The following is a 9,657-nucleotide window of genomic DNA, read 5'->3' on the forward strand; positions in this document are numbered from 1 at the left end:
GACACATTTTATCTTATTCTGTTTTAGAGCAAATTTCCCCAATCGGTATCCTTTTGACATGTTGGGCTTCAATTCCCATAATATCACTGGTCATGCTAGTGTGGGGAGTGGGGACTTCAGCACATCTGGAGTTTGTCAGATGGAGGAAGGCTGGTTTTAGACCCTCAGAGTACAAAAGGGTTTAATCTGAGTAGTAGGCATTTCCCTTCTGTTCCTCTTTTATCTAGTCCCAACATTTTCTTCCTTTCTTATCTCAGATCTTGAGCAATGGCTTAAGCAAAGGAATCTTTAACTACTTTTCTAGGAGTGAAAAGAGGCACTGGTCTTCTGCTGTCTGCCTGTTAACAAAGCTTGAGCAAATGGATCTGTGCAGCCTATAAAAGGAAATGCAAACCAAAACCTTAACTCTGCCCTGCACCTAAGAGGAGGCCATTCATAATCCAAAATCACTGCATCTAGTTTAGCCTTATTGCAGTTATGATCCTCATTTGGCTATCTTTCAAGACTCTTTGGGAATTCCAGTTGTTTCAGAATGTAACTGTACAAAGGATGTTTGCCCATGGGATTGTATTATAACGCTTAGCAATATCACTTAGACTTACATACCGCTTCACAGTGCTTTACAGCCCTCTCTAAGCGGTTTTACAGAGTCAGCCCATCGCCCCCAATAATCTGGGTCTTCATTTTACCCACCTCAGAAGGATGGAAGGCTGAGTCAACCTTGAGCCTGGTGAGATTTGAACTGCCAAATTCCAGGCAGTTGGCAGTCAGCAGAAGTAGCCTGCAATACTGTATTCTAACCATTGCATTCCATCATGCTTGCTCCTACACATCTACACTCCAACTAAGTTCTGTTTTATGTCATCAAGTGTAGCAAAAGCTCAGTTGATAGGGACAAGAAAAAAAGAAAGTTTTCAGATCATGGGCTCTTTGCGCCATTAGCCTCACTTGGCTCCTTCTATTATTGTTAGTTTCTCCAGAAATGAAGGCCCTTTGGGGGATATATATCCACTATCTGTTTCTCATTTTACCCTGGTTGTTCTGAAAATAAAATGTGACCCTATTGTTTGCTGCTGCACATAGTACTTGGTGTAAGTTGTAGGGATCATATCTTTCCCAAACTAATTTACTCTGAAGCTTGCCAAGGCCAAGTAGGGCAGAGTGCTCAGAGATCAGAGGGAGAGTAATTCTTGACAATCCCTAGCAAGGCTGATTTGTCTAGTTGAGCTTCTAGAAATACCTACGAGGCTGGTACAAAATGTGTGGCACTGGATTTCTTTTGGAGGATAATGAAAAATGCTCTAGAAGCAAAGGCAGACAGAAGCCAACATGATTCCAACCAGGAATCATAGATACATATAGAACTTTCAAGCAAAAAAGTTCAAAGTTAATACACCTGCTCTTAAATTCAAGCTTCCCAAACTCTGGAACAGGGGTGTCAAACTCACGTGTCACAGCGGCGTCACATGACGTATCAGGACTGTTAAGTATGAGGCATGGGCGTAGAAACAGAGACGAAACTCCTTCTTGTGAACTTCAGCTCTTTATTTAAAGCATGATAACAGAGACAAAAACCCCTCGGATAGCGGCCGCCCTTTTATAGAGTGAACTGCTATCCGGATGACCAATGGATGTGGTTATAGGGTTTGAACCTCGTCCAATGGGACTCGGCCGCCAACAGCCAGTCAGATTGCTCGGAATTAACCAATCATAACTTGCCATTATAAGGGCCAATAGGAAGTGCAGGATTACGATCCTGCTATGCAAATGAATCTTTATTAATTACATTTCTTTAGTTCACAACACCCCTCCCCCTGGGTTCCGTTTGACGGCCGTGGTGACGTAATCTCGCAGGTATGAAGGTTGTTTTACCTGCCTAGTTGATTTCGCTGTTCCACCGGTTTTTGTTTAAAGTTCGGTTCGGTGGAACGCAAGGCTCGTTCCACCGGGGTTGCTTCAGCGATACTATCAGAGTCCCTTAAGTCCATTCCTGGATCGGGCGGGCCTGTTTCCGCTATGGTGTTCCTCTGCGGGAGGATGGCCCCAATCCCGGACTTTCTTCAGGTGGCGCGAGCACTCGGTTTAGTGGCCGTCTGTCCTCGATTACGTCGTCATCTATGCGGTCTTCGTTCCCCTCGGTATTCCCTCCCCCTGAGTTTGGAAGTCCTGGGGTTGCGGATATTTGGTTGTAAACGAGATCGAAGTTGGTCTATGTGGCGTTTCCATATCTTGCCATCTGTCGTCTTAAGGCGGTAAGATCTAGGGCCAGTGAGGTAGACTACGGTGACTGGGACCCTAGCGGTTCGCCGGAAGGTTTTTAGCGTAGACCAAGTCGCCTACCTTGAATTGGCGATACGTTCCGCTGGATCCGCAAGGTTTCTCTGGCGCATAAGATGGGTGTAATCGGTCGAGGTGGGAGCGAAGCTTCCGCCCCATTAAAAGTTCGGCTGGAGTCTTGTTGGTGACACTGTGGGGGTAATGTGTTGTAGTAAGAGTATTTTGTTCAATCTAGGGTCGATGTCCCCGGATCCATTTTTGGAATGTCCTTTTAAGGAATTGGACCATCCGTTCCGCTCTACCGTTTGCCACAGGGTGAGCCAGCGAAGTTAAGGCATGGCGGATGCCTCGGTCCGCCAAGTATTGTTCGAAGGTGAGAGCAGTAAATTGGGGTCCGTTGTCGGAAACTAGAACGTCCGGGAAACCGTGTGTTGCGAATAATCTATCTAGTTTTTAATAATGGAGTCAGTAGTCGTGCTTTTCATCTTGTGGATTTCGAGCCAGTTAGAGTAAGCATCCACGGTTAGGAGAAAAGTGTGTCCCTTCGTAGGTCCTGAAATCAATGTGGATGCGGGACCACGGGCCTCAGGCGTTCCCATTCAGTGGGGTTGCTCTCGGTGGGCGTTGCTGACCTCTTGGCAGTTTCTACACGTGGTTACCCAGGCTTCAATTTGTTTATCGATGCCTGGCCACCACGCGTAGCTTCGAGCGAGCCTTCATGCGGACGATGCCTGGATGTCCTTCGTGGAGGGTTTGCAACACGAGTCGCTGTAGTTTCTCTGGCATGACGACTCTATCTCCCCATAGGATGCAGCCCTTCTGGGAGAATAGTTCCGTTTGGCGGTTTTTGAATGGTGCAAAAGTGGCGGGAGTTTCTTCGACTGGCCAGCCGCGTTTGACCCAACTGAGAACTTTTGCGAGGATAGCGTCCCGTTTTGTGTCAGCGGCGATATCCCTTGCCGTTAGTGGCGGCGAGTTGAGGGTTTCAATTTGCAGCGTAGTGAGGGTTGGAGCTGGGTCGCTGATGGTTTCCAGAAGTGGGGAACGGCTCAAAGCGTCAGCGTGGGGAATGGCTTTCCCGGGCGGATGCTGCAGTACGTAGTTGTAGGTTGCTAGGAATTCTGACCAGCGAGTCATTCTAGGTGATAATATATGCGGCGTTGGTTTATCACCTGCTAAAATGCCAAGTAAAGGCTTGTGGTCTGTGACTAGAGTAAAGGGCCGCCCGTAGACATATTCGTGAAATCGTTTCACGGCCGATACAATAGCAAGAGCCTCTTTGTCAAGTTGGCTATAGTTTCGTTCAGCCTTTGATAACATGCGGAAAAGTAAACAATAGGAGCCTCATTCCCGTTTGGTAACACGTGGCTCAAAATGGCTCCAACCCCAAATGGTGACGCGTCGGATGTAATGTTTAATGGCAAAGTCTCGTTGTACTGCATTAGCACAGCATCGGAAGTTAATAAGTCTTTAACCTTTCTAAAAGAATGTTCTTCTCTGTGACCCCAAACCCAAATAGCTTTCTTGTCGAGAAGTCGATGTAAGGGTTCGCTACTGTTGCCTTGTGAGGCAAGAAGATGTTATAAAAATTGATGAGTCCCAAGAAGGCCTGGAGATCAGCCTTATTTTTAGGTCTTGGGGCCTTTTTAATTGCTTTGAGTTTGGTCTCGGTGGGGTGGATTCCTTGTTTATCGAGGAGATACCCAAGAAACTCCACCCACTCAGTACACAGTTGACACTTATTTTTTTCACCTTGAGGCCGGCGTCTTTGAATCTATGTAGAACTAGTTTGAGACGCCGTTCAAGCTCTTCTTTATTAGGGCCGCAATTAAAACGTCATCAAAATACGGCACAACCCCTTTATGCCTTGCAAAAGTCTCTCCAATATCCCGGGAGCTACACTCACTCCGAACTGGAGTCTGTTGCATTTAAAGGTACCTCGGTGTGTAACGATAGTCTGTGCCTCTGCGGTTTCCGTATCAACGGGTAGTTGTTGATACGCTTGCGCTAAGTCTAACTTTGCGAAGATCTTCCCGCCCCCAGGGAGTGGAGAAGATGTTGAACCACCGGCACCGGATAAGCGCTCTGTTGGAGTGCGTGGTTCAGGAGTGGCGCGGTAGTCTCCACAAATTCTGATCGACCCATCCGGTTTGATGGGGGTTACGATTGGGGTCTCCCATCGGGCATGGTCAATAGGCTCCAACACCCCTTGGGCTATTAACTTATCAAGTTGCTCGTCGATCTTGGGTTTAAGGGCGAATGGTACCCGACGAGGCTTAAGGCGGATAGGGGCTACTTCTGGATTGAGGTTAAATGATATAGGGGTCCCTTTGTACTTGCCTAAGTTGTCCAAAAAGACGTCCTGGAATTCCTGGACGATGCCTTCTTCCCAGTCGTTGCTCTTGGCATGGTGAATGCCGGCTAATTCAATCCCTAGTGGGGCGAACCATTGTAGGCCTAGCAAACTGGGCGGTTGCCGTCGACAACAGTCAATGGGAGTGCTGCACTATGATTTTTGAAAGTTACTCGGACTTGAGTCAAGCCAGCGACTGGAATCGTGTTCCCCTGGTAATCCCTGAGGACGGTCCTCTGGATGCTGAGGTCCTGACGGCGGATGGTCGGGATGAGTTGTTTGAGGGTCTTCCAGGAGACCATCGAGAGGGACGATCCCGAATCGACTTCCATTTGGCAAGGTTGGTTTTCTATGGCGACTCTCACTTGGATTTTCTGTGCGTCTAGTAGCGAAGCGTGGCCGATGGTTGTCGTTTGGTGTGCCTCTTCCCGTTTTGCTTGAAGAGCCAGTGCTCTGTTTCTGTAGGAGTGGTTGTTTTCTTGGTTACCCAAGCGATGCCGGTTTACAAGAACGTTTCTTGCGGGTGTTGGAGGGTGTTCTCCCTTCGGTTTGGGTTGGACTCTCTCTTGCTTCTGCAGGCCCGTGTGATGTGGCCTCTCTTCGCACAGGCGTGGCAGAGTGCGTGAGCGGAATTTGCATTTGTGCGGAGTCCTTAGAATTCGTGGACTCTGATTGCCCGAATCCTGATGGCTTCTTCTTCATCACTCTTTGGTGTGCGATTCTTTGTTGCCGGAAACTTCTCTAAACCTGGTGAAGTGTCACGGGCGAGTTGACGAGGCGGTGCGTGGTTGCGGTGCCTTCGAGCAGCCAACTTCCAGGTTTCTTCTGCTGCAGTAGCATAGGTGACGGCTTTTGGAAAGCTGACGTTGTCTTTCTCCATAGGCCTTCTGTGCCCGTGTCGTGCATCTAATCCCGGAACTGGGCAGCTATGGCTTTTCTGTTGTTCCCTCTGGTAACACTCGCGTCTTTGGGCCAGTGTTGATGCTGTGGATGCATAATGAGCCTGAAGGAGGGGTGCGAGGGTGTCCCAACCCATTTCTGTTACTTCAGCCGGTTTTGCATTGCTTTAGCCACCGGAATACGGCAGGCCCGCAGTACGTCAAAAACACCGCTCTTTTCTTGCTGGTGGACACGTCCTCTAAATTGTTGGTTTCCAAGAATATCTGGAAACGTTCCATATACGACTCCCAGTCTTCTTTGTCTGGGTCAAAGGAGCGGGTGGTATAGCGCCGCCTGACATCCTGTCGATGTAGGTGCGCTCTCAGCCACGTGCTTCGGTTGGTGCTCTGTAGGGTTTAGCCAGCTCTATTGTCTCCGTATCCCATCCTCGTCGCCAGTGTTAAGTATGAGGCATGGGCGTAGAAACGGAGACGAAACTGCTTCTTGTGAACTTCAGCTCTTTATTTAAAGCATGATAACAGAGACAAAAAAACCCGGATAGCGGCCGCCCTTTTATAGAGTGAACTGCTATCTGGATGACCAATGGATGTTGTTATAGGGTTTGAACCTCGTCCAATGGGACTCGGCCCGCCAACAGCCAGTCAGATTGCTCGAATTAACCAATCATAACTTGCCATTATAAGGGCCAATAGGAAGTGCAGGATTACGATCCTGCTATGCAAATGAATCTTTATTAATTACATTTCTTTAGTTCACAACAAGGACTTTTTCTCCCTTTGCTAAACTGGGCGTGGCTGTGGTCAGCGTGTGATGCATCTGGCCCGTGGGCCTGGAGTTTGACAGCCCTGCTCTAGAATATTCAGAAACAAATATTAAAGTATTCTTCAGATCAAAAACTTAAATGGTATTTGTTTGTTGGTTGGTTAAATGTATATGCCTGCCCAACTCACAAAAAGTGATTCTGCACAGCCTACAACTGTAATTCAAACAATAAGTATATATAAACAATCATTATTTAATAAATTTTAAAAAAACACATGGCACAAGGGAGAATATCAACCACCGTAGTGAAGCCATCTCAGGATTTCACTAGTCCCATGGATCCATCCAGGCCTAATGACCGATATCATTATTATAAGAATAAGGACAATATTATAAGAATAAGCAAGGTACTAATACCACTCTATAAAGCCTTAGTAAGACCACACCTAGAGTACTGCATCCAGTTTTGTTCATCACATTACAAAAAAGATGTTGAGGCTCTAGAAAAAGTACAGAGAAGAACAACCAGGATGATTAGGGGACTGGTGACTAAAACATATGAAGAATGGTTACAGGAACTGGGCTTGGCTAGTCTAGTAAAGAGAAGGACCAGGGGAGACATGATAGCAGTCTTCCAATATTTGAGGGGCTGCCACAGAGAGGAAGGAGTCAAGATGTTTTCTAAAGCGCTTGTAGGCCAGACAAGGAATAATGGATGGAAACTGAACAAGGAGAGATTCAACCTGGAAATAAGGAGAAACTTTCTGACAGTGAGAACAATCAACCAATGGAACAGCTTGCCCTCAGAAGTTGTGGGAGCGCCATCACTTGAGACTTTCAAGAAGAGATTGGACTGCCATTTGTCAGAAATGGTGTAGGGTCTCCCGCTTGGGTGGGGGGTTGGACTAGATGACCTACAAGGTCCCTTCCAACTCTGATTATCTGTTATCTGTTGGAGATAACAATACTTTGGCCAAATCAGGGAATGCTCTAAATACATGCATTGTAAAGTCTATGTTTCTCAGCATTCAATGTATTTAGCAGTTAAGAGGGAGATATAAGTCCTCCTGCTATTAAAATCTACTTGGAATTGAACCCAACTTCTGGTAACTATATGGGCAATTCTTTGTAGTCCTGACAGCAATGCAAAATGTTTCCCATGATTTTCCTCCAGATTGTTTTTCCTTCAGCTTCCCCATACAGCATTTAGCTTTAGGCCTTCCTGGTAAGAACTAACCAGAGGTTGACCATCTTCAGGTTAAGATTAGCTAAGGTCAGCTAAGTGCTGCCACCTGCTGTGTCCCCTACCAAGACCAATGTATTTATGAGCAGTATGTACCATACTCCTAATACCAGCAGGAGCTTTTATTACAAGGTGAAGAACACTTTTACTATAAAAACAGCTCCATTCTATCAGCGTTAATCTATCGGAGAGGCCAAAAGTGGATAATAACATCTGCTTGTCTCCTTGACACTCCCTTCTCTTTCTAATAACCTTTCTCTTTTCTCTTCATCCAGTAAACTGCCAAATGGAGGATAGTTTATGGTTGCCAGATGTCTAAACTGAAAGCCTGTAGACGGCCACTAATCTTCTGCTTTACTAAATATTGTCTATAAAATCATTTTTAAAATGCATGCATTAATGTTAATCTCGCACATAAATATGACTATGGATAAACTAGAAACAAGGAAGGAAGGAAGATTTAGCATAAATTTACACACCTTCCACATGAGAAAACCATAATATTTCACCAACACAATTAGCATTTCAGGGAAGTTATAAATACCTACAATTATTATTAATTCCATTAAATCTTCTTGAAGCTCTCAGTTTGGTAGATGTTAGCTAGCTATGTCTCTCAAACACAAGGCACTTCTATCATCACTCTTCATCTTCCCATCATTTGAATGTTTTATTTCCACCCCCCTCCTCCCAATATGTACCGCATCAACCCCAAATGGTACATTTCTACACAGGAATAGGAAAGCTGTTTTAAAGCAATCTTACCCCTTTCTGTTATGGCCTCAGGAAAATCTAATGCTACTGACCACTGAGGGGCTATCTGTATGTGCCATGCAAAGAAAAGAAAAGCATTAATCAACCAATTAGATTAAGTGTTCCCAGGGGTGGGATTCTACTGGTTCGGACCGGTTCTATAGAACTGGTTGTTATGATTCTGCGCAGTTCAGAGAACTGGCAAATCATGCCCCTGGCTGGCCCCACCCCTCTCCATCCACCCCTTCCCTCCCTGCCCAGTCAGTCCTTATCGTGCATGTACAACATCGTGCACATGCCCGACATCGCTGACTGCATTCTCCCTGCCCAGTTGCTCCTTAAGATATTTTTTTTTCTCTCCCGACGATCAGCTGTTCCGACGATCAGCTATGCCGGGATCCCCCTCGCTGTCTTACTGCTTCACCCAGGAGGCTTCCCTGAGGCCCAGGAGGCAAAAAGGGGTGCACGGGGGTGTTGCGTGCCCCCCCTGCACTCGTTTTTTTGCCTCCTGGGCCTTAGGGAAGCCTCCTGGGAGCAAAAACGCCCCCCCCAGGAGGCTTCCCTGAGGCCCAGGAGGCGTAAAAATGGAGTGCGGGGGGGGTGTGTCTGCAAAAAAGAAGAAGCCACACTCACCCAGTCACATGGCCATGACCACCTAGCCACACCCACAGAACCAGTAGTAAAAATATTTGCATCCCACCCCTGAGTGTTCCCTTATATATTAACAATAGTCATCACCCCCCATTAGTCCTCTGTCGTTCAGCACAGGTCAAAGATACCATTTTAGGGCCTTTCATTATAAATATAAAAAAATTAAAGGAAAAATATCAACAGGAGTGTGTACTTTAGCCTAATAATAATCTTTAAATAGTGCTTTTTAAGAGTAGTATTTAAGAAGGAAAGAAAGCCAATTTGGTATACTGGTTAAGTTATCAGGCTAGAAACCCAGAGACCATCAGTTTGAGTCCTATTGTAGGCAAAGCCAGCTGGGTGATTCTTGGCCAGTCCTTCTCCCTTAGCCCTAAGAAAGAAGCAATGGCAAACCACTTGTGAAAACCCTTATCAAGAAAACTGCACATCAACACACTGATTTGAAACATAAAAAAGGAGGGACACATAAGTAGAAGAGGTGGGTGGGACTAGCTCCATGAATGCATTCTACTGAGATGGCTGACTTGTTTGATCACATCAATAATAAAGTATGCTAAAACATAAATTTTGAATATAATTACCTCACATTTATTTTGCTAAGTACATAATTCACATTTTGCATAATTCAGTGCCATAGGGAAGTGGCAATGGGTCATACAGGTTGTAGTCCATACCTTTTGGAATTGCTAAGATTGAAAAACTGTTCCAGTTGCTTTCA

Source organism: Notechis scutatus, chromosome 2, assembly GCF_049901735.1.
Source record: "Notechis scutatus isolate UNSWTSFEM ecotype Mainland chromosome 2, rNotScu1.2, whole genome shotgun sequence".
NCBI classification, from domain to species: Eukaryota; Metazoa; Chordata; class Lepidosauria; order Squamata; family Elapidae; genus Notechis; species Notechis scutatus.